Source organism: Bombina bombina, chromosome 1 (genome assembly GCF_027579735.1).
Source record: "Bombina bombina isolate aBomBom1 chromosome 1, aBomBom1.pri, whole genome shotgun sequence".
Lineage (NCBI taxonomy): Eukaryota > Metazoa > Chordata > Amphibia > Anura > Bombinatoridae > Bombina > Bombina bombina.
In genome coordinates this window covers 630120664-630145426 of record NC_069499.1, presented here as the reverse complement: position 1 = coordinate 630145426, position 24763 = coordinate 630120664, and positions in this window count along the sequence as shown.

Here is a 24763-nt window from a genome sequence, read left to right as displayed (position 1 = left end):
ATATATCTCCAGCCTAGTCTTTAGATACTCTCCCTCCCACCCCCTTTGCTCTGCTCATTACCTCCTTCTCTCCTCCTCTCTTGTTACCTCCTCAAACGCCCATCTACAAGACTGCTCCAGAATGGCTCCTATTTTGTGGAACTCTCTGCCTCTCTCTACAAGACTCTCCCCTAGTTTTCAAACATTCAAGCGCTCCTTAAAGAATCTACTGTTCAGGGATGCATATCATATACACTAGCATTTTCCTATCTTAGTTCCTCTCCTCATTTACTATCCCCTTTAGCAGGTGCCCAGCTGCTTTGTAGATCACATATATACAGTATCCCACAAAAGTGAGTACACCCCTCACGTTTGTAAATATTTATTATAACTTTTCATGTGACAACACTGAAGAAATTACACTTTGCTACAATATAAAGTAGTGATTGTACAGCCCGTATAACAGTGTAAATTTGCTGCCCCCTCAAAATAACTCAACACACAGCCATTAATGTCTAAACTGTTGGCAACAAGTGGAAATGTACAAGTTTGGCCCAAAGTGTCAATATTTTGTGTGGCCACCATTATTTTCCAGCACTGCCTTAACCCTCTTGGGCATGGAGTTCACCATAGCTTCACAGGTTGACACTGGAGTCCTCTTCCACTCCTCCATGATGACATCAGCGAGCTGGTGGATGTTAGAGACCTTGCGCTCCCCCACCTTCCATTTGAGGATGCCCCAAAGATGCTCAATAGGGTTTAGGTCTGGAGACATGCTTGGCCAGTCCATCACCTTTACCCTCAGCTTCTTTAGCAAGGCAGTGGTCATCTTGAAGGTGTTTGGGGTCGTTATCATGTTGGAATACTGCCCTACGGCCCAGTCTCTGAAGGGAGGGGATCATGTTCTGCTCCAGTATGTCACAGTACATGTTGGCATTCATGGCTCCCTCAATAAACTGCAGTTCCCCAGTGCCAGCAGCACTCATGCAGGCCAAGACCATGACACTCCCACCACCATGCTTGACTGTAGGCAAGACCCACTTGTCTTTGTACTCCTCACCTGGTTGCCGCCACACACGCTTGACACCATCTGAACCAAATAACTTTATCTTGGTCTCATCGGACCACAAGACGTGGTTCCAGTAATCCATGTCCTTAGTCTGCTTGTCTTCAGCAAACTGTTTGCGGGATCTCTTGTGCTTCATCTTTAGAACAAGCTGCCTTCTGGGATGACAGCCATGCAGACCAATTTGATGCAGTGTGCGGCGTATGGTCTGAGCACTGGCAGGCTGACCCACCATCCCTTCAACCTGTGCAGCAATGCTGGCAGCACTCATACGTCAATTTCCCAAAGACAACCTCTGGATATGACGCTGAGCATGTGCACTCAACTTCTTTGACCAACCATAGCGAGGCCTGTTCTGAATGAAACCTGTCCTGTGAAACCACTGTATGGTCTTACCCACTGTGCTACAGCTCAGTATCAAGGTCTTGGCAATCTTCTTATAGCCTCGGCCATCTTTATGTAGCGCAACAATTCTTTTTTTTCAGATTCTCAGAGAGTTCTTTGCCATGAGGTGTCTTGTTGAACTTCCAGTGACCAGTGTGAGAGAAGAGAATGTGAGAGCAATAACACTAAATTTAACACACCTGCTCCCCATGCACACCTGAGACCTTGTAACACTAACGAGTCACATGACACCGAGAAGGAAAATGGCTAATTGGGCCCAATTTGGACATTTCCCCTTAGGGGTTTACTCACCTTTGTTGCCAATGGTTTAGACATTAATGGCTGTGTGTTGAGTTATTTTGAGGGGACAGCAAATTTACACTGTTATACAGGCTGTACACTCACTACTTTACATTGCAGCAAAGTGAAATTTCTTCAGTGCTGTCACATGAAAAGATATAATAAAATATTTACAAATATGTGAGGGGTGTACTCACTTTTGTGGGATACTGTCTATATATATATATATATATATATATATATATATATATATATATATATATATATATATATATATATATATATATATATAGGGCTTAAAATTTCAGGTTGTAAGCTACTTGCCAGGCCAAAATGTTACTTGCAACTTCTAATCCTACCCACTACCTGCCCAAACTATATCCATTACTCCACCCCCCTTTGCATATGTTTAGCCATTGTGAAACACATTATTGTGCAGTCATTTTTAATATATTTTTTTAATGCCATAACAAATTAAATAATGCTACATAAAGTAATAAATTAACTCTTTTTTTTTTCTTCTTCACTCTCCAATCTCTCTCTCTGCCCCCGTTTACCCTCTCAGAAGTAACAGTCTAAGCACTAATGGTGTTCCTACAGTCCTAGAGGAATAACATATCCTTGCCCTTTCTAGGATATATAATTTCTCTTTCAAAAAATAGCACAAAATGTGTTTGTCAATGCTGCAATAGAAGTGTACATTTTGCAAATGTGCTAACTTTGCCACCAGACTTTGGACCATGAGTGAATGTTGATTCAAACTTCACTCACTAACTTTCACTCGCCACCATTAAATTTACACTTGCAAATGGCTAGTAAAGAATATAAATTTTGAGCCCTGTATATAAATATATGTTTTTCTCCTAATAGCCTCTGACGAAGAAGTACTCTGATCGAGATAAACTTTGAAACGCGTAAGGCAGTTTGAACGGGCTACCCGGTCTTGGTAGTTTGCCAACTTCTTGAAGCAACTATATCCCATGTGTCTAACACACTACATTTTACCTGTACCATACCTCATCTGTTGAGAGTGTATGGTACAGGTAACTACCGGTCTTGGTAGTTTGCCAACTTCTTGAAGCAACTATATCCCATGTGTCTAACACACTACATTTTACCTGTACCATACCTCATCTGTTGAGAGTGTATTTTGTAAGCATATTCACAACGGATTTCTTGATGTGTTTTTGTTGTCTCTAATAAAGATTGTATTACACTATTGGCATTTTCTTCTATTTACTATTATATACCTAACATCGGAGCAAGAGTCCTTTATCTGAAGATCGGTGAGAGTGCCTATTGAAATATATATATATACGGCTTTTCACGATTCTAAAAATCACCTTGTCTCTCTGGGGATAAAAAGAAAGGAGGAGAAGGATATACCACAATTTCCCTTCAGACTCCCCTCAAAACGGATGTCTCCCGCTGTTGGCTACACCTTTACCTCATACGATTGGTAGAATCTGGTGAGTACCCACCTATATACATAAATAGAAATAAACCTGCACGCCTGTTTATTGAGAAACAATCGTCTTATGAGAATCTTGCCACAGGAAGTTTTTGAATTATAAATGTGTATATATTCCCTAACATAATTTCCTGGATTCTCACGATTCTAATATAATATAAACTGACTTTGGAGACATTTCCACTCGTTCTTATTTAATCATTTGTTGCTATTGTGCTAATTTCCAACACTTGTCCTAGTTTAGCTACTAGAGATTTTGTTCTACATTATCTTATGAGGTGTACTATGGTGCCGATATTGTAGCCATTAGTCACTACAACGATTATTTCGGTTGTCATTTTTAATAGTAACTATTTATTTATCTGATACTTATATATTTTATGTATCTTATATATTTATTTTCACTACTGTTTTATTATTATTATTTTGTCTATATAATCATCTCTTATTAGCTAGTTTCGAATGTATTATTTCATTATATCATTACTAGTCCTAAAACCCGTTCACACGGGCCATTTTTTGCAGTACAGTGGTCCCACCCCTTGCGCTCTTTCCCTCTCCTCTCTTTTGCTCTCTCTTTCTCTCTCTCTCTCCCCTTCTCTTTTGAGCTTTCTCTCTCCCCCCTCTCTTTTGCGCTCTCTCCCCCTCTCTTTTGTGCTCTCTCTCCCCCTCTCTTTTGCGCTCTCTCTCCCCCTCTCTTTTGCTCTCTCTCCCCCCTCTCTTTTTAGCTCTCTCCCCCCTCTCTTTTGTGCTCTTTCCCCCTCTCTTTTGCGCTCTCTCCCTCTCTTTTGCGCTCTCTCTCCCCCTCTCTTTTGCGCTCTCTCTTCCCCTCTCTTTTGTGCTCTCTCTCTCCCCTCTCTTTTGTGCTCTCTCTCCCCTCTCTTTTGCGCTCTCTCTCCCCCTCTCTTTTGCTCTCTCTCTCCCCCTCTATTTTGTGCTCTCTCTCCCCCTCTCTTTTGCGCTCTCTCTCCACCCCTCTCTTTTGCGCTCTCTCTCCCCCCTCTCTTTTGCGCTCTTCCCCCGTCTCTTTTGCACTCTCTCTCTCCCCCTCTTTTGCGCTCTCTCTTCCCCCCTCTCTTTTGCGTTCTCTCTCCCCCCTCTCTTTTGCGCTCTCTCCCCCCCCCCTCTCTTTTGCTGTCTCTCTCCCCCTCTCTCTTTTGCTGTCTCTCTCCCCCTCTCTCTTTTGCTGTCTCTCTCCCCCTCTCTCTTTTGCTGTCTCTCTCCCCCCCTCACTTTTGCTGTCTCTTTCCCCCTCTCTCTTTTGCTGTCTCTCTCTCCCTCTCTCTATCTCCCCTCTTCTGCTCTCTCTATTCACCCTCTTCTGTTCTCTCTCCCCCCTCTCTTTTGAGCTCTTTCTCTCCCCTCCTCTCTCTCTCTCACTCTCTCTCCCCCTCTCTATCTCTCTCCCCCCTCTCTATCTCTCTCCCCCCTCTCTAGCTCTCTCCCCTCTCTATCTCTCCATTTCTCTCCCTTCTATCGCGCGATCACACCCGGCCATGCCCCCTTCACGGCCGGTCAGGCCCCCTTCACGGACATTCACGTCTGGTCAAACCCCCTTCACGCCGACCACGCCCCCGCTCACGCCAGGCCACGCCCATTTCTGCAGAAGATCAGCTAGGGACTCAAAGGCCAGGTGTGTTTGTCCTTGTGCTCGCTCTACTGCGCATGACAGCTTCGGACAAACACACTTGGCCTTTTATTATATAGGATATTAATTCATTTTTTTCATGTATATGTGATCTGTGTATGTATCACTAGATTAATTTTCTTTTTATGATGATTTTAAAAATATTTCCTTTACCATATTTTTTTTTACTGTTTTCAGTCGTAGTTTTACTGTTACGTAGCATCACTGGGCAATTATAGGTGATATTAGACAGCAGGTTTTTTTGCGCTCCAATCACAAATCTCTTGTCTTTTTCGTATTTGGTATTTGGAAGGTAAATAGGGATATTACTTCCTTTTTTGTGATCCAGCTGCATTAACCTCTTTCAGCTACTTTGTTTTGACTAGCTAATACAGTCAAGATTTCATGCCCATGGGTATATAGTTAGTTTGTTTGGCAAACCATAGCGCAGTCACCGAGTTTTTGGTCTGCGGAATATTCACTCTCTCTCTCTATATAATATATATATATATATAATATATTTTTTAAAATAACACATTCTACAACATAAAAACTAGATCTATAGATGAAATTCTTATCTGATCTTTTTATGCAAAAATAGTGTAACCCTGTATAAATAATACTCTTTGATATGCACTATAGCGCAAATTGGCGCTCCCAACTTCACTAGAAGTAAGCTTTTTGCGTGTGTCGGTTAGCACGTGTATTACAAGCTGAAAGTAAAACGTTTGTGCACGAGCACTAACCTGGCGTGCAAAAAGCCGTACTTTGAATATCCTAAACATGTAAACGTATTCCCCATAGACTCCAATGGAGCACAAAAAGTGTGAAAAAACCTAACACCCTTACTTGCATGCAAACCCGATCACGTTTAACCAAGTGCGGTAACCCAACATGAAATATGTATATATTACTCTACAATGTTCTTCACATAGCAAAATATGTTCTTATCATTCTTAAATAAATATTTATATATATATATATATATATATATATATATATATATATATATATATATATATATATATATATATATATATATATATATATATATATATATATATATATATATAGAGGAATATCTATTTAAAAATACTTAGAACATATTTTTTATATATATATATATATATATATATATATATATATATATATATATATAGAGGAATATCTATTTAAAAATACTTAGAACATATTGCCGTATGTGACAAACATTGAAATGAGAAATATTTACAGTACATGAGTATTACAAAAGTCAGGTTTTTCATGTTTTCAGCTACTTATATTTATGTCTATATATGTGTACATGTTTAATTATGTGTTTATATGTGTATATGAGTCTGTAAATACATACAGTATATATATATATATATATATAAATATATATATATATGTAGACACATAAACATATATACATAAATACATATACATATTTAGACGTACATGTATGTATGTATGTATCTCAATGTTAAAGCCCTTTGCAGCCCTTTTTCCCTAACTCCTGAGACCTCATATCTTTGAGCCCTTAAAACTTTTTTATGCAATATTTATTTTAATAATTTTTATTATTATTATGAGTTTAACTGTTCTGTACAATGTATTTTTGATGTGTTTTGTGCAACTATTTTGTTGAGTGTAACAGTTAATCTGAGCTCTGAATTCGCGCTATCCCAATGTGCGTTAAATTCAATAGCACGTAAATGAACACATTTATTTTAAACTCATAGGGGTAGATTTATTAAGCAGCGGATGCTGTTTTCTACGCCCATCGTTTCAGCTCCGCCTGAAATGGAAGTTAAGAAGCAGCAGTCATAAGACCGTTGCTCCTTAACTTCTCTGCCACCTCTTAGGTGGCGGACTGAAATCATTCTGATCAGAACGGGATGATTGACACCCCCTGCTAGTGGTCGACTGGCGGCCAGTGAGCAGGGGGCGGCATTTTACAAGCATTTCACTAGCATGATAAATACCGATAGCAAATGCTGTCAGAATTTAGCAATGTCGAGCTGACATGATTAGCTATAGCAAATCATGTCCGCTCGACATTTGTCTAAAGGGATAGTCTAGTCCAAATAAAACTTTCATGATTCAAATAGGGCATGTAATTTAAAACAAGTTTCCAATTTATTTTTATCACCAATTTTGCTTTGTTCTCTTGGTATTCTTAGTTGAAAGCTAAACCAATGAGGTTCATATGCTAATTTCTTAGACCTTAAAGGCCGCCTCTAATTTAAATGCATTTTGAATGCATTAGTTCACGTGTTTCATATAGATAACATTGAGCTCATGCACGTGAATTTACCATGGAGTTAGCTCTGATTGGCTAAAATGCAAGTCTGTCAAAAGAACTGAAATAAGGGGACAGTCTGCTGAGGCTTAGATACAAGGTAATAGAGGTAAAACGTGTATAATTATAACAGTGTTGGTTATGCAAAACTGGGGAATTGGTAATTAAGGGATTATCTATCTTTTAAAACAACAAAAATTCTGGTGTTGATTGTCCCTTTAATCTACCCCATAATACGCACAGTAGTTCTAACGTGCGCAAAGACCTGCAATATAACCCTTATCACTCTTGCGCAACAGTTAGCTGGCTACTCATATCTACCCTTAGAAAGTTATCAGAAAAAAATCTACTATTCATTTAAAATTCAGAGTAAGTGCTATTTCGTTATCTTTTAATTATGCACTTGTTGATCATACAATTCTACTGTATTTAATTGTTTTTTAAGTGGCATCCCAAAATTTTGATGAACAGGAGCATATGAATAGTGTTTAAGGGACCATAAACATCCTGTAACTACAATATTTTCTATAGTCCTTTAATAAATTAACATGTAACTAGATGAGTGGGATTTTAATGCATAAACACCTCGTTTGCTGCTATTCGTTTTTTGACAGCCACCCCCCCCCCACAACACTTGCTTTATTTGTAAAAAAAAAACAGACTTGTTACTGAAGCAGACACAGCTATTGGTGGCTACATTTAGCAAACCAATAAGCAAGCATAACCCAGGTTCTGAACCAAATATGGACCGGCTCTTAAAGTGAATGTCAATTTTTCTGGTTTGGATGATATAGTTATGTAGACAATCATCCTATTAAGCATACCGCCACAATAATTTTTTAATAAAAGTAATAATTTCTTTCTAATTTTATATAGTAAATCTCGTTCGTTTACTTTACCCGCTCCTCCCACTCACTGTTTCCTTATTCTCCTCCATATTACGTAAACAGCGGTCCCACCTGCTGTTTACGTATCGGCAATGCGCACTCCCGTTTACAATATGACCATTATGACGATTCACAATATGACCATTATTGGTTAGATCGATAATACAAAGTACTTATATACAGAGCCCTTTCATATCAACTTACCGAGCGGTACAATAGTTAGGAAATGACAGGACTCCGTATACTGTTCTATTGCGCATGTGCAAAATGTGCACGAGCTTACGATAGATGAGCTTTGAACCACAATCGAACGCATGCGCAAGAAGGACTTATTACGTTATCCTAAGGGGGTGGGTCCCCCTGTGGTTAGAGCCGTTATTGGCTAGGAAGACGTCCATTATAAACAACAGGAACGGAGCGTGAATGCCGTGTGGAGGATGATAATAACGAGAATCAAGATAAACTATAGAAAATAAAGGTAACGATTTAAAAACTTAGCAATTGATGAATGAAAGTCCACTTTTTTATACACAACTGTTACACAGATGTTTAGACAGGAGGCTGACTTTACATTCACTTTAAGTTTTACATTCCTGCTTTTTAAATAAATATAGCAAGAGAACAAAGACAATTTGACAATAGGAGTAAAACTGCATGCTCTATCTGAATCAATAAAGAAATAATTTGGGTTTAGTGTCACTTTAATTAATACATCTTCTCAGAGTCACAAGCAGTACATGCAGTAGCTTTTATGACACAAATTAAGTCTTCCCAGACATAATACATACCCCCGCCAGCATCTGAGCTTGAATACTACCACACAGCATATGTGCGTATGCCTTTGAAAAACAGTAATAGCTTTTACTAGAAGTATTTTTACTAATAGAAGTATATTGAAAAATTTCTTCTATTTAAAATTGAAATGCACCCATGCACACTTCAGTTTTAACCTTTCTATCCCTTTAAAGCTTAAGGGTTAAAATACAGGAAATGGGGCAAAATAATAATTATATTGTATTATATGTTGTTTCACTACCTTTTTACTGTCCATCTAAAGTTAAGAAATGCAGTTCCACTTTTATTATTGTTTATGAATGCACTTAACAATTAGTTTGGGAAGTCGTTTTGTGTTGCTTTTGCACAATAACTTCCCTTGCACAGAGGGGTGATAGTGTATTTGTTTTTTCAACAAATCACTGCTTTGCATCACAAATGACATAGACTGGAGGCAGTGGGATTTTAAAGTCAAAATTAAACATGAATGAGTCAGCCATTTATAATAAAAAACAACTTTCCAATTTACTTATATTATCATATTTATTACTTTGCTGTATTAGTATTATTTGTTGAAGAACATAATTACCTAGGTAAGCTTAGGAGTAAATAGTTGTCTAGGCGGGACTGGACTTTTTATTTTATTTTTTTAATTTAAAGGAACATAAAACCCATATTTTTTTTCTTTCAGGATTCAGATAGATCATACAATTTTTTTAAAAAACTTTCCAATTTACTTTCATCATCTAATTGGCTTAATTCTCTTGGCATCCTTTGTTGACAGTGCTTTTGTATCAAAGCACTCCATTCCTGTATTGCCTCGGTCCGTTCCGCTTGCTATTGGGGCCATTGATGGCAGGCCCCTTCAGCCTACATATATTACTCACTCTGTTATCCATGGCTGTTGGGGCTCTCCATTTTGAAACCCTCCAGTTCCAGGTGATAAAATCTCCGCATTTTCCGGTTGTTCTGGGTTATCCTTGGCTCCAAAAGCACAATCCCAGTCTCGACTAGCGCAGGTCTGAAATTTTGTCATGGTCCCGCAATGTATCGCCACTTTTCTTCGGAAACCAGTCAAAGGCTTATTCGGTATCTCAATTGCCAGAGGAGTACCGAGAGTTCCTAGACAATTTTGACAAGGTGCGTGCCGGTACATTGCCTCCTCACCGGTCTCACGATTGTGCCATAGAAATGCAACCCGAGACATTCCTCCTCGGGGTCAGGTTTACCCTCTGTCTGTTGCTGAGAATTGTGCTATGGAGGAGTATGTTGCCGATGCTTTGTCGCGGGGGATCATCCGCAAATCCTGCTCTCCTGCAGGGGCTGGCTTCTTCTTCGTGAAGAGAAAGGGTGGTGAGTTAAGACCATGCATCGATAATAGGGGTCTTAATCGTATTACCATTAAGAATGCTTACCCTATTCCGCTCTTTACGGAATTCTTTGACCGCCTCAAGGGAGCTATGGTCTTTTCTAAACTTGATTTGAGAGGAGCATACAATCTCGTTAGGATTAAGGAGGGCCAAGAATGGAAAACAGCATTTAACACCAGGAGCGGGCATTATGAGTATCTTGTAATGCCCTTTGGCCTATGTAATGTTCCAGCTGTTTTCCAGGAATTTATTAATGATGTCCTACGAGATATTTTGCAACAGTGTGTTGTGGTGTACTTAGATGATGATCATACACTCACCCACTCTTGAGACTCATCATTCTGATGTTACACGGGTACCTCAGAGATTACGTGAGAACGGCCTGTTTTGTAAACTCGAGAAATATGAGTTCCATCAGACTCAAGTAACCTTCCTAGGTTATGTAATCTCCATTGCAGGGGATCCTGACAGTTGTCTGCAGTCCTGCAGTGGCCTCGCCCAGTTGGTCTTCGCTCTATTAAACGTTTTTTGGGCTTTGCCAATTATTATAGGAAGTTTATTAAAACTTTTCTTCCTTGGTCAAACCTATCACTGATTTGACCCGTAAGGAGAATGATCCACTCCATTGGTCACCTACTGCCAATAAGGCTTTTGAGAGTCTTAAGACTGCCTTTGCTGCTGCTCCACTTCTGGCTCATCCTAACCCTGTCCTGCCTTTCATTCTTGAGGTTGATGCATCTGAGACTGGAGTAGGTGCCCTCTTGTCTCAACGTCCTACACCTGACGGCTCCTTGCATCCGTGTGGTTTCTTCTCTAAGAAATTGTCTCCGGCGGAGTGCAATTGTGAAATTGGTGACAGGGAATTACTGGCCATAATTTTGGCACTCAAGGAATGGAGGCACCTTCTCGAGGGTACTAGTGTACCAGTGCTCATTCTTACTGACCACAAGAATTTAACGTATCTATCCGAAGCAAAACATTTGTCGCCCCGACAGGCCAGATGGGCGCTATTTTTGACTTGGTTTAATCATGTGGTCTTCTACCTGCCTGGTAGTAAGAATGTTAGGGCTGACAATTTTTGCCTCTGTCCAAGGGGGAGTCTGTACCTATTCCAGTTATACCTCCCGACCATATTTTGGCTGCCATACGTACTAATTTGACTTCTCCCTTGGGGGAGGAGATCCTGGCTGCACAAACCAATGCACCTCCTGAGAAACTTATTGGTAAGTGCTTTGTTTTTGAGAATCTTCGAACTAAACTATTGCACACTTACCACTATCTTAAAGCCACAGGTCACCCGGGCAAGAACCAAATGATTTGGTTTGTCACTCGACAATTCTGGTGGCCAGGTCTTCATTCTGATGTTGCTGCGTATGTTGCCTCCTGCTCAGTCGACGTCCTAATGGTGGTTGACCATTTTTCTAAAATGTCACATTGCATTCCCTTGAAGAAGTTTCCTACCTCTCAGGAACTTGCTTTAATTTTTTCCCGGGAGGTCTTCCGTTTACATGGGTTACCCAAGGAGATAGTGTTGGAACGGGGTAGCCAATTTGTCTCCAGATTTTGGCATTCCTTTTGTGCTCAAATGGGGATCCAGCTTTCATTCTCCTCTGCATATCACCCTCAATCCAATGAGGCTGCGGAACGGTCTAATCAAGCTCTGGAACAGTTCCTCCATTGCTATGTCTCAGATCCCCACAATAATTGGTCTGAACTGTTACCTTGGGCAGAGTTCGGTCGTAATAGTGCTATTAATGCTTCCTCCCAGTTATCCCCGTTCATGGCGAATTATGGGTTCCAACCATCCTTGTTGCCCAGTTCATTCATGTCTCAGGGTATTCCGGCTTTGGAGGAGCATCTCCGGCAACTCCGTTCCACGTTGGGACAGATTCAGGATTGCCTTCATCGTTCTATGCAGCGCCAAAAGTTCCAGGCTGATCGTAGGCATCTGTGCCTTCCTACCAGGTTGGTGAGAGGGTTTGGCTGTCCTCCCGCAACTTGAACCTTCGGGTGCCTTCCAATAAACTGGCTTCCCGTTATGTTGGTTCTTTTCGAATAGTCCGATGGGTCAATCCTGTGGCCTACGCTCTTGACTTTCCTCCTGCAATGCGCATCTCCAATGTTTTTCATTTCTCCCTCTTGAAACCATTGGTTTGTAATCAGTTTACCACTGTGTTGCCTCGTCCTATCTCTGTTGACAACCATGATGAATATGAGGTCAGCAGCATTATTGAGTCTCGTATATCTAGGGGCCGCGTACAGTATTTGGTTCACTGGAGGGGCTACGGTCCAGAGGAGCGTTAATGGGTTCTGTCCTCTGATGTTCATGCTCCCGCCCTCCTCCGTGCCTTCCATGCCCGCTTCCCCAATAAGCATTTTGTCCTCCCACGGGGGAGGGGTCATTGAGGGGAGGGTACTGTCAGGTTTTTATTCCTGCTTTGTTTGCCATGTGCTGCTGGCAGCCATTTTACTTACCTCTTACTGAATCTGGTGTCTGATGCTGCTCATTTCCTGCATGCCCTCTTATGGCCGGACTGGTGTACATCATCCGTGTGAGACAGGTTGCAGTCTCAGTATTGTGATGTCATCACTTATTATTTAAAGGGCCTCTGTTCAGTATGCTTTGCCCTTGCGTTGTCTCAGACCTGTTTGTGAGTTCCTGTTCCTGTGTATTACCTGGCTGCCTGACATCCCTCCTGGTTCCTGACTCGGCTTGTCTTACTACTCGCTTTGGCTTCTGACTTGGGTCGTCTGACTGCCAGCTCTGGCTTTGACTCCTGGCTTGTTTTTTGACTTGTGGACTTTTTATTATTTCTTTGTTATTAATAATGGTTTGATTATTTTTGCACTTCTCTTCTGAGTCTGATTCCTGGCACCCTGACACTATGTTACTGAAGAGACAGCAATATACCAATATTGGCCTAGATTACAAATGGAGAGCAAAAATGTTAGCACTTTGGTGCACTAACATTGCAAGAGAACAATACATAGCACTTCCATTTTTACTCTCATATTACAAGCTGAAAGTAAAATATTAGCGCTTGAGTGAAAGCCTAGTGTATCTCTTAAACTGAAATAAGTTAAGACTAAGGTGCACTGACCCAAAGGTGTACTCAGCAGAAGGTCAAATATATTTGAAACTATGCTTTTCAATTGAAATATATATAGTATTTTTTTTTACTGCAATACAATTTTTAAATGTGATGCAAAGGGATATAACAAGATGCTGGACTGGGAAGGGCTGTATATATGTGTGTATTTGCATGTTTGTAGATATATATGTGTGTGTATATATACTGTATATGTATGTCTGTATGTAAACAAATAAATACATACACATAAATATCTACAATTTTGTCAATTGTAGGGAATGACGGACATTTTATTTAATTCCTGTACACACTGTGCATAGCAAAATGTAGTATGTGCAACTTAGTTATTATATATCATATTAAATAAAAAGAGTATGCTCATAACTAGCTTAAACACAACTACACTGTGTGTAGAAGTAGCATTGCATGTACATATAGGTATGTGTTTTTCCCTGTGGTTACAGTATATATAAATATATGTGACCTTAAACCATAGATGTATTCATTAGTGTAAATTACAGTTTCTATAGCAACCATAAAAAGATACATAAAGCAGTATTTGTTAGAACTTTCACACTTTGTTAACTCGCTGTATTTTTAACAATTACAGTTTTCCTAGATTTGGCCTTCCATTGCACAGAGGTCAGTGGGTTTGTGCTATCATTTAGTTACATTTCATTGAGCATTTTTTTTTTTTGTCCGCTCTATAAATAGCATAGTCTCCATGGAGAAGGGGAATATCTGAGCTTTGTCTCAGCACACAATGGAAGGTCCCCACATTATCTCTGTGTTATCAGAAGTGTTGAACCAAATCTAGGTTTGTCTCATTTTTGCGGAGACTTCCCATGTCCTCGAGCTGACCCTATAGTGGGAGGAGGACAGATTATCATTCCCCTCTTAAAAAATGATGAATCACAGTTTCCAAGTCTCCTAACTCCCACCTCTCTTGGTGATGGGTTCGCATGCCATGCATTTCTCTCCCACTTCTTCTCCTGATGACATCAAAGACAATTTATTTGTATGCTTGTAAAGGTGATATGGAGAGATAATAACGCTCTCTCTGTTCCCTGTTCGCACTTATCTCTTCTTGTGTTGTAGCAGACTCTCATCTCTCTCTTTGCTGACAAATTCTGATGGGTGCTGAGAGGTCTTGGCTATCATTAAAACCACTCATGTCAAAGAATTCATCCAGTATTCTAGAAAGTGTTGGGATCTCAAGTCTTAAGGAGAACACGTGATACAGTTAACAAGATTGTCTTCCTTTCAGAGAGCAAATAAGATGAACAATTAATCCTTAAATCTGGGCTTTACATTTTAATGCAAAAAGAATATTGCTGTTATGATACTCCTCTGGGTATAACAAAGTTACATTTGATTAATAATAAAGGATCAGTAACTGTAAAGTAGAAAAAAAAAAACTTCTGGAAATGGGTGAGTGACATGAAGCAACAATAAATCACACAGCACTCATGTGTAAGTTACATTCAAGATGAGAAGGAGAGGAAAAGAGTAATGAGCTCTGAACAATATCCGTTATTCACACAGTCTACCGCCAATGACTAACCAGCATTGAATGGAATGAATTTCTTTTCAATACATTTTTTAAAAAATCTTAATAAAGAACCTAGAAGAAAAACAAAACACTATCCTGTCCTAATTTTTTAAATAATTTGAAGGGTCATTAAATACAGTAGAGCTTCATAATCAGCCTATGCATAATAAAAAAGACAAGACAATAGCACTTACTAAAATTTCAAAATTTACATAAATTTGCCGGCCCCCTGTATCATGTGACAGGCATCAGCCAATCACAGACTTTTATACGTATACTCTGGGAACTAGTGCACATGTGTACTAGTAGCTGACACCTTTAGAAAGTGTGCATATAAAAAAAACTGTACAATTTAATTAATGAAAACAAATGGGAAAGTCTATTAAAAAGACATGCTATACCTGAACCATGAAAGTTTAATTTCAACTTTGGTATCCCTTTAATGGAAACCTACTGGATTCACATTGTTTTGCTAAAGAAAGTTATTTGTAGTCATATAAACATTTTTTTAATGCATAACATTTTTAAGGGCTGGCTTTGAAACTGTGTGGCTGGTGTAATTGGGCAGAGTGTCCACTTATGGGGGGCTGGTGTCCAAATAACTGGCCTGTGCTCATTTTATTTTGGTTGTTGTTATTAAAGGAGTAAGTAAGCAAAATTGAATATTTGATCTGAAATCATTTTTTACTACACAATATAATGCCTATAGTGACTCACATCAGTTTTCAATTTCTTTATCTTTTAGGTATATACTGTCTGGTGGGGGATTATTGCCTCTGAAGTCCATAGCCAATCCTTCTCTGCTCTTACAAACTTATTTTAAAATTTTAGGTAATTTTAGGTAATAGTATGTGGAATATCCCATGGAGGTGGATTATTCTAATAAAAAAACACTAAGCAGTTGGTTATATGCAGTGTAAATCATTGCAATATGTATTATTAATCATTTAAAAAAAATGTTTTACCTTTTACTTTTGAACTTTATTTGTGCAGGGTCCATTACTTCCTGTCATAGCCCATGCTGTGGTCTCTACAAGAAGGTAAATGAGCAGCTTTCCCTTTGAAGTGGTTGCTAGATGACACCTACACTAGCTTTAGACAGTTTCTTGCCCATGCTCAGTAGGGGACTTTTGCTGCAAACATCATGTGACGGTAATGGTAACCCCTTATCTTACTATAGGCAGTGTCTATACTGAGAATTACTAAGTACTACTTTTGCAAGAAAACAAAGTATGTTGTTTTCTGTTTTTAACACAATCTCTCTTTTTAAGTTTACTTTGATTTAACATATTTTTTGTTTACTAAAGGAGCACCTTTTCATATACTCCCCTCTTTGAATAAACAGATCCAGAACATATTTTAGAAAATTAATTAATCAATTGTATTGAAGATGCGCGTTAACTTACTTTTTAATGTAGCGCTGAAATGTAAATACCCCGCACTCCAGCAGCTAACTTTTGGTGAGCTAACGGTATGAACTGTTCACCAATCAGCACTCTAGCCGTACGCCACTCATACAATAACTAGAGCGCTGATTTGATAACAGTTCAAACCATTAGCTCGCCAAAAAGAATTACTTTTGAAGTTGGTTGTCGGAGTGCAGGTATTTGAATTTCAGTTAAGCAAATATAATCATGACAAATACATTTTGTTTCCAATACTGTTCACTCAGCTTATTTTTGCACAGATGTTATAATTAAGCTAATACCATAATGGAAAGTAATTCTCCTTTTAATATAATAGTAATATTAATGGAGAGAATCAGCACTTAATTGTATCCCTTCCACAGACTTCAATGTTTTTGAGACACTGAAAGACCTTAAAAGCTTTGTCCATAATCTCACCCTAAAGAAGTTTTATAAAAACAGTAGCTCTGAGGGATGGATGAAATATGAGAGGGAGTCTGTGGAATGGACAGTACAATATGATTTTTTGACTTTCAAGAAGAAAGTGATTTTCTTAGCCTGTATGCACTGGAAAGGGAGAATATGACTCCAGAGTAGGGCAAAATCTCACATAGGGGCTATAGGCCAAAGTACATTTTTTATCCAAGACTAGGGGTTCAGTATTGGAAGTATTGCATAAGAGGGTTGTGGAAGACTTGCTAGAATTAAGAAAGAGGAGAAGTAATAAGAGAAATTTTTGAAACCCATAGAAAAAGGGAGTCTTGAAAAAATAAAAAGTCAGGGATAATATCATAATCAAGCAGTCAGATAAGGGTGGCAAAATTGTAGTCCTGGATAAGATTTACTATATTAAAGAAACAATGAGGTAGCTTACTGACACATAAGTGTATTTGGCCCTTCCAAGGGATCCAGATAGAACTCAAAGGGATTTTGGATGATGGTATGGAACAGGGAATGATTGACTTGTTTACCGTGAATATTTGTATATCAATGATCCTGTGATCCCAATTTTAAATCACTTACCTTAGGTCCAAAAATTGAATGTTGAAGGGGTGACCAATAGTTTCAGGAATATGCTCCCTTTTTGAAACCCTGTTGAATTGTGTAGAGTTCCTGTTACAGCCCCTGATATGGAATCTCTCCTCTTTTCTCAGATACTAAACATCTACTTAACTTAACTAATAACCTTACTTGGTCGGGTGAATATGAATGGTTACCAGTTGATGTGGTGGGTTTATACTCTACCATCCCACATAGTGAGAGTTTGACAACTGTGGCATATATGATGGATCACTTCAGTGACTATGAGTGTGTGTTCAAGAATTATATATTGAGAGTTTTATACTTTCTATTGATGCATGATCAAATGTGGGACAGCTATGTGGGCCAAGTTTGCCCCAGCATACACTAACCTGTTTATTGGTTTGGTGGAAGCAGTCCGATGTCTATTCAGAAAACAACCCATATTGTGAAGCCCTGTTTGATACAAGAGGTATAGAGATGATTTGCTATTTGTATGGTCCGGTATAGAGGATAGTAAGACGTTTGTTTATTATCTAAATAATGATCTAGTGGGATTGTAGTTTACCTCAAATTATCAAAAAACACAGATTTCCTATCTAGATTTAATCTCACTAGGGGATAGTTCCTCCGGGATGATTATTACTAGTTTATACACCAAACCAATTACAGGAAATGCCCTACTTCATACAAAGAGTTGCAACCCCAAACATATGAATTATGGGGTGGCAAAAGGACAATTTCTGTGAACTAAATAGAATAGTTCTGAAGACAAAACCTTCTTTGAAGAGGGTAGGGCATTATTAAATATGTTAAGAGCCCGAGGCTATCCAGACAAACCAATATTAGAGCTTTTGATGAAGTTAGGAATATGAGCAAAGAACAACTGCTAACAACAACACAGTCTCCCAGAATAAAGAGAAAGTATAAGTGGAGTATAAGTGGTTAACATTCATAACGACATTTAGTAATCAGTATCATGCTGTCTGTAATGTAATATGACAACAATCTTCCAATTCTAAGGGCAGATGGACATTTGAAAGATGTTATGAAAGGGGGATGTAACTTTGTGTCATGTTGCAATGTTACGAAAGGTAACATGCTTTCACCAAGTGCATTGAAAAGACTGAAGCAAGAGAACAATTGACTTCATTGCAAGGGTCATTATAAAAGTGGTACCACGAGCTGTATAGCATGTGATACTGTCCATGTGAGCAAAGTATTTAAATCAAGTAGTACTCTGAGAGATTTTCAGTTGAATTCCAGATCAAACTTTATAATATACTTGGTCACCTGTATGATATGCAATGTACAGTATATTGGGTGCACCACGTGGAAGACCCGCAATAGATAAGGGTGATCCATGCTCAGGAGTGTCTAAACATTTTATTTATGAGCACTCACAGTGAGTGGATATATTTACTTGGAAGGTTATAGACCTTGTAAAATCAAAACCACAAGGGGGTGATAGTGTGCAGGCTTTACTTAAAAAGGAAGTATTTTGGATATTTACCCTAGAGATCCGAAGACCCTGAGGTATGAATTAGAGGGAGACATCATTAAATTTGTTGCAATGAGAGAGGATGCGTTTTTAATACTTCTCTGGTTTAATACATGCATGTGCCCTCCTGTTAATCCCTGGTAAATTCTGGTGGAAATTTCTAATTAAAAAGTTTGAAATTAGCACAAATGTATAATTTTGATATAGGTGGATACACTGGAAATAAACTAATGGTCAGTAACCTAATTATTGCACAATTAAAACAGCATTAAGCAACTATGTCTATGAGTAAATAATCAGTTCAGATAACATTAGGTTGTAGTCACTGTGTGATTCTGTATTTTGTGGGTCCATTTAAATAATAATATTATAGCTGAGGAACAATGCAACATCAAACTGGATCTTCTAAGGGTTATGTGTAGAAAGATGAAGTTGGTTAGGCAGTGCCGAATCTCACCATTAATATTACTATTTTATTAAAAGGAAATTACTTTACATTATGGTATTAGCTTAAAGGGAAAGTCAAATCCAAAATAAACTTTCATGATTCAAATAGGACATGCCATTTTAAACAACTTTCCAATTTACTTTTATCACCAATTTTGCTTTGTTCTCTTGGTATTCTTAGTTGAAAGCTAAACTTAGGAGATTCATATGCTAATTTCTTAGGCCTAGATTTGGAGTTCGGCGGTAGCCGTCAAAACCAGCGTTAGAGGCTCCTAACGCTGGTTTTGGCCGCCCGCTGGTATTTGGAGTCAGTGATTAAAGGGTCTAACGCTCACTTTTCAGCCGCGACTTTTCCATACCGCAGATCCCCCTACGCCATTTGCGTAGCCTATCTTTTCAATGGGATCTTTCTAACGCCGGTATTTAGAGTCGTTTCCGAAGTGAGCGTTAGAGCTCTAACGACAAGATTCCAGCCGCCTGAAAATAGCAGGAGTTAAGAGCTTTCTGGCTAACGCCGGTTCATAAAGCTCTTAACTACTGTACCCTAAAGTACACTAACACCCATAAACTACCTATGTACCCCTAAACCGAGCTCCCCCCACATCGCCGCCACTCGATTAAAATTTTTAACCCCTAATCTGCCGACCGCCACCTACGTTATACTTATGTACCCCTAATCTGCTGCCCCTAACCCCGCCGACCCCTGTATTACATTTATTAACCCCTAACTTGCCCCCCACAACGTCGCCGCCAGCTACTTAAAATAATTAACCCCTAATCTTCCGACCGCAAATCGCCGCCACCTACGTTATCCCTATGTACCCCTAATCTGCTGCCCCTAACATCGCCGACCCCTATATTATATTTATTAACCCCTAATCTGCCCCCCTCAACGTCGCCGACACCTGCCTACACTTATTAACCCCTAATCTGCCGAGCGGACCTGAGCGCTACTATAATAAATGTATTAACCCCTAATCCGCCTCACTAACCCTATCATAAATAGTATTAACCCCTAATCTGCCCTCCCTAACATCGCCGACACCTAACTTCAATTATTAACCCCTAATCTGCCGACCGGAGCTCACCGCTATTCTAATAAATGTATTAACCCCTAAAGCTAAGTCTAACCCTAACACTAACACCCCCCTAAGTTAAATATAATTTAAATCTAACGAAATAAATTAACTCTTATTAAATAAATTATTCCTATTTAAAGCTAAATACTTACCTGTAAAATAAATCCTAATATAGCTACAATATAAATTATAATTATATTATAGCTATTTTAGGATTAATATTTATTTTACAGGCAACTTTGTAATTATTTTAACCAGGTACAATAGCTATTAAATAGTTAAGAACTATTTAATAGTTACCTAGTTAAAATAATAACAAATTTACCTGTAAAATAAATCCTAACCTAAGTTATAATTAAACCTAACACTACCCTATCAATAAAATAATTAAATAAACTACCTACAATTACCTACAATTAACCTAACACTACACTATCAATAAATTAATTAAACACAATTCCTACAAATAAATACAATTAAATAAACTAGCTAAAGTACAAAAAATAAAAAAGAACTAAGTTACAGAAAATAAAAAAATATTTACAAACATAAGAAAAATATTACAACAATTTTAAACTAATTACACCTACTCTAAGCCCCCTAATAAAATAACAAAGCCCCCCAAAATAAAAAATTCCCTACCCTATTCTAAATTAAAAAAGTTACAAGCTCTTTTACCTTACCAGCCCTGAACAGGGCCCTTTGCGGGGCATGCCCCAAGAATTTCAGCTCTTTTGCCTGTAAAAAAAAACATACAATACCCCCCCCCCCCCAACATTACAACCCACCACCCACATACCCCTAATCTAACCCAAACCCCCTTAAAGAAACCTAACACTAAGCCCCTGAAGATCTTCCTACCTTGTCTTCACCATACCAGGTTCACCGATCCGTCCTGGCTCCAACATCTTCATCCAACCCAAGCGGGGGTTGGTGATCCATAATCCGGTCCAGAAGAGGCTCCAAAGGAAGACTTTGGAGCCTCTTCTGGACCGGATTATGGATCGCCAACCCTCGCTTGGGTTGGATGAAGATGTTGGAGCCAGGACGGATCGGTGAACCTGGTATGGTGAAGACAAGGTAGGAAGATCTTCAGGGGCTTAGTGTGAGGTTTCTTTAAGGGGGTTTGGGTTAGATTAGGGGTATGTGGGTGGTGGGTTGTAATGTTGGGGGGGGGGGTATTGTATGTTTTTTTTTACAGGCAAAAGAGCTGAAATTCTTGGGGCATGCCCCGCAAAGGGCCCTGTTCAGGGCTGGTAAGGTAAAAGAGCTTGTAACTTTTTTAATTTAGAATAGGGTAGGGAATTTTTTATTTTGGGGGGCTTTGTTATTTTATTAGGGGGCTTAGAGTAGGTGTAATTAGTTTAAAATTGTTGTAATATTTTTCTTATGTTTGTAAATATTTTTTTATTTTCTGTAACTTAGTTCTTTTTTATTTTTTGTACTTTAGCTAGTTTATTTAATTGTATTTATTTGTAGGAATTGTGTTTAATTAATTTATTGATAGTGTAGTGTTAGGTTAATTGTAGGTAATTGTAGGTAGTTTATTTAATTATTTTATTGATAGGGTAGTGTTAGGTTTAATTATAACTTAGGTTAGGATTTATTTTACAGGTAAATTTGTTATTATTTTAACTAGGTAACTATTAAATAGTTCTTAACTATTTAATAGCTATTGTACCTGGTTAAAATAATTACAAAGTTGCCTGTAAAATAAATATTAATCCTAAAATAGCTATAATATAATTATAATTTATATTGTAGCTATATTAGGATTTATTTTACAGGTAAGTATTTAGCTTTAAATAGGAATAATTTATTTAATAAGAGTTAATTTATTTCGTTAGATTTAAATTATATTTAACTTAGGGGGGTGTTAGTGTTAGGGTTAGACTTAGCTTTAGGGGTTAATACATTTATTAGAATAGCGGTGAGCTCCGGTCGGCAGATTAGGGGTTAATAATTGAAGTTAGGTGTCGGCGATGTTAGGGAGGGCAGATTAGGGGTTAATACTATTTATGATAGGGTTAGTGAGGCGGATTAGGGGTTAATAACTTTATTATAGTAGCGCTCAGGTCCGCTCGGCAGATTAGGGGTTAATAAGTGTAGGCAGGTGTCGGCGACGTTGTGGGGGGCAGGTTAGGGGTTAATAAATATAATATAGGGGTCGGCGGTGTTAGGGGTAGCAGATTAGGGGTACATAGGGATAACGTAGGTGGCGGCGGTTTACGGAGCGGCAGATTAGGGGTTTAAAAAAATATGCAGGGGTCAGCGATAGCGGGGGCGGCAGATTAGGGGTTAATAAGTGTAAGGTTAGGGGTGTTTAGACTCGGGGTACATGTTAGAGTGTTAGGTGCAGACGTAGGAAGTGTTTCCCATAGGAAACAATGGGGCTGCGTTAGGAGCTGAACGCTGCTTTTTTGCAGGTGTTAGGTTTTTTTTCAGCTCAAACAGCCCCATTGTTTCCTATGGGGGAATCGTGCACGAGCACGTTTTTGAGGCCGGCCGCGTCCGTAAGCAACTCTGGTATCGAGAGTTGCATTTGCGGTAAAAATGCTCTACGCTCCTTTTTTGGAGCCTAACGCAGCATTTGTTTGAACTCTCGATACCAGAGTTAAATTTATGGTGCGGCCAGAAAAAAGCCTGCGGAGCGTTAACAGCCCTTTTACCGCCGAACTCCAAATCTAGGCCTTAGACCTTGAAGGCTGCCTCTTATGTGAATGCATTTTGACAGTTTTTCCACAACTAGAGGGCGTTAGTTCATGTGTGCCATATAGATAAGATTGAGCTCATGCACGTGAAGTTACCTAGGGGTCAGCACTGATTGGCTAAAATGCAAGTCTGGCAGTTTGCCGAGGCATAGATATAAGGTAATTACAGAGGTAAAAAGTGTATTATTATAACTGTGTTTGTTATACAAAACTGGGGAATGGGTAATAAAAGGATTATCTATGTTTTTAAACAACAAACATTCTGGTGTTGACTGTCCCTTTAATTATAACATCTGTGAAAAAATAAGCTGAATATACAGTTTTGGAAATAACATTTATTCATCATGATTATATTTGCTTAAAGGGACACTGAGCCCAATTTGTTTCTTTCATGATTCAGATAGAGCATGCAATTTTAATTTACTCCTATTATCAATTTTTCATTGTTCTCTTGCTATCTTTATTTAATCATGAATGTAAATCTTAGCAGCCAGCCCATTTTTGGTTCAGCACCATGGATAGCGCTTGCTTATTGGAGCAAGCATAACCCAAGTTCCCAACCAAAAATGGTCCGGCTCCTATGCATCACATTCCTGCTTTTTAAAAAAAGATAGCAAAAGAACAAATAAAAATTGATAATAGGAGTAAATAAGAAAGTTGCTTAAAATTGCATGCTCTATATGAATCATTAAATAAAAAATGTGTGTTTAGTGTCCCTTCAAGTGTAACTTTTGCACATAGCTAAGCTGTGCGAGTGGTATGGGAGACAGCATGTATAATGTTACAGTGTATATGTATTTTTGTACATATTCATGTAGATAGAAATTAAACCTATACACCAATGTTGGAACTGTTTATGTGTTTTTAGCATTTGATTGCTGATTACTTAACACTAGTTACCCTTTGCATCATTGTTAATCTGGAGCCATTAGTGGAGGACATTTGTGCAGAGCTTGATTATATTTGAATTTCAGTGCTACATTAAAAAGTAAGTTATAGGGCATCTTCATTGCAACTAATGAATTAAACTCCATCTAAAATATCTCTAACATTTCTGAATTTACCATCACTTTAAGTTACAAGAACAAATGTTTCTGGTGAGGTGAATTGCTTTAACCATTACTTACCTTAGCTTTACATCTATTTGGTTAATAAATGTCTCAGTATCAATGGAGGTTCTCATGATTAGAAGTTAGTTTGACAATTCTTGAATTTTCATTATACTTGATATTTTTTATATAATGAAATAGTTCAATGAAGGTACCATGTTAGCCATGAGAAAAAACGGAAAGTTAATTTCAGGCCATATTGTGTAATGGTTGACTGTTCTTAAAGGACCAGTTCACTCAGGAGATGTAATTGTTTAGCAACAATAATGCTATATTAACAAGTGAAGTAGAATCTAAAACATAAATATTGTAATGAGGAAATATATTTTTTTTACCCTTTTCCCTTGCTTATTTTCCCTTCTACCAGACAACCCTGGAACGCCCTGATGAAAGGGCTGTACTTGAAAACTTCATTACCCTGCCCCATAGCCAATCAAGTTGCGTTATGCAATTATATGCAAAGTTTGCAAATTTAGCACTGGGCATGCACACAATCCTTATCTAATGTGAGCACTGAAGGCCGCTGTGTTTATGCTCTGTGACTGGATCGTTCTGTAAGGGGGGGCGTATAAAGTTTGTTAGTTATACATATACAGACATCTGTAAATGTTATTATTCAAAGCAACCACTGGCCGAATATGAGTTGCTTTGAATTATAACATTTACAGACGTGTATTTGTATAACAAACAAATAATATCACAGT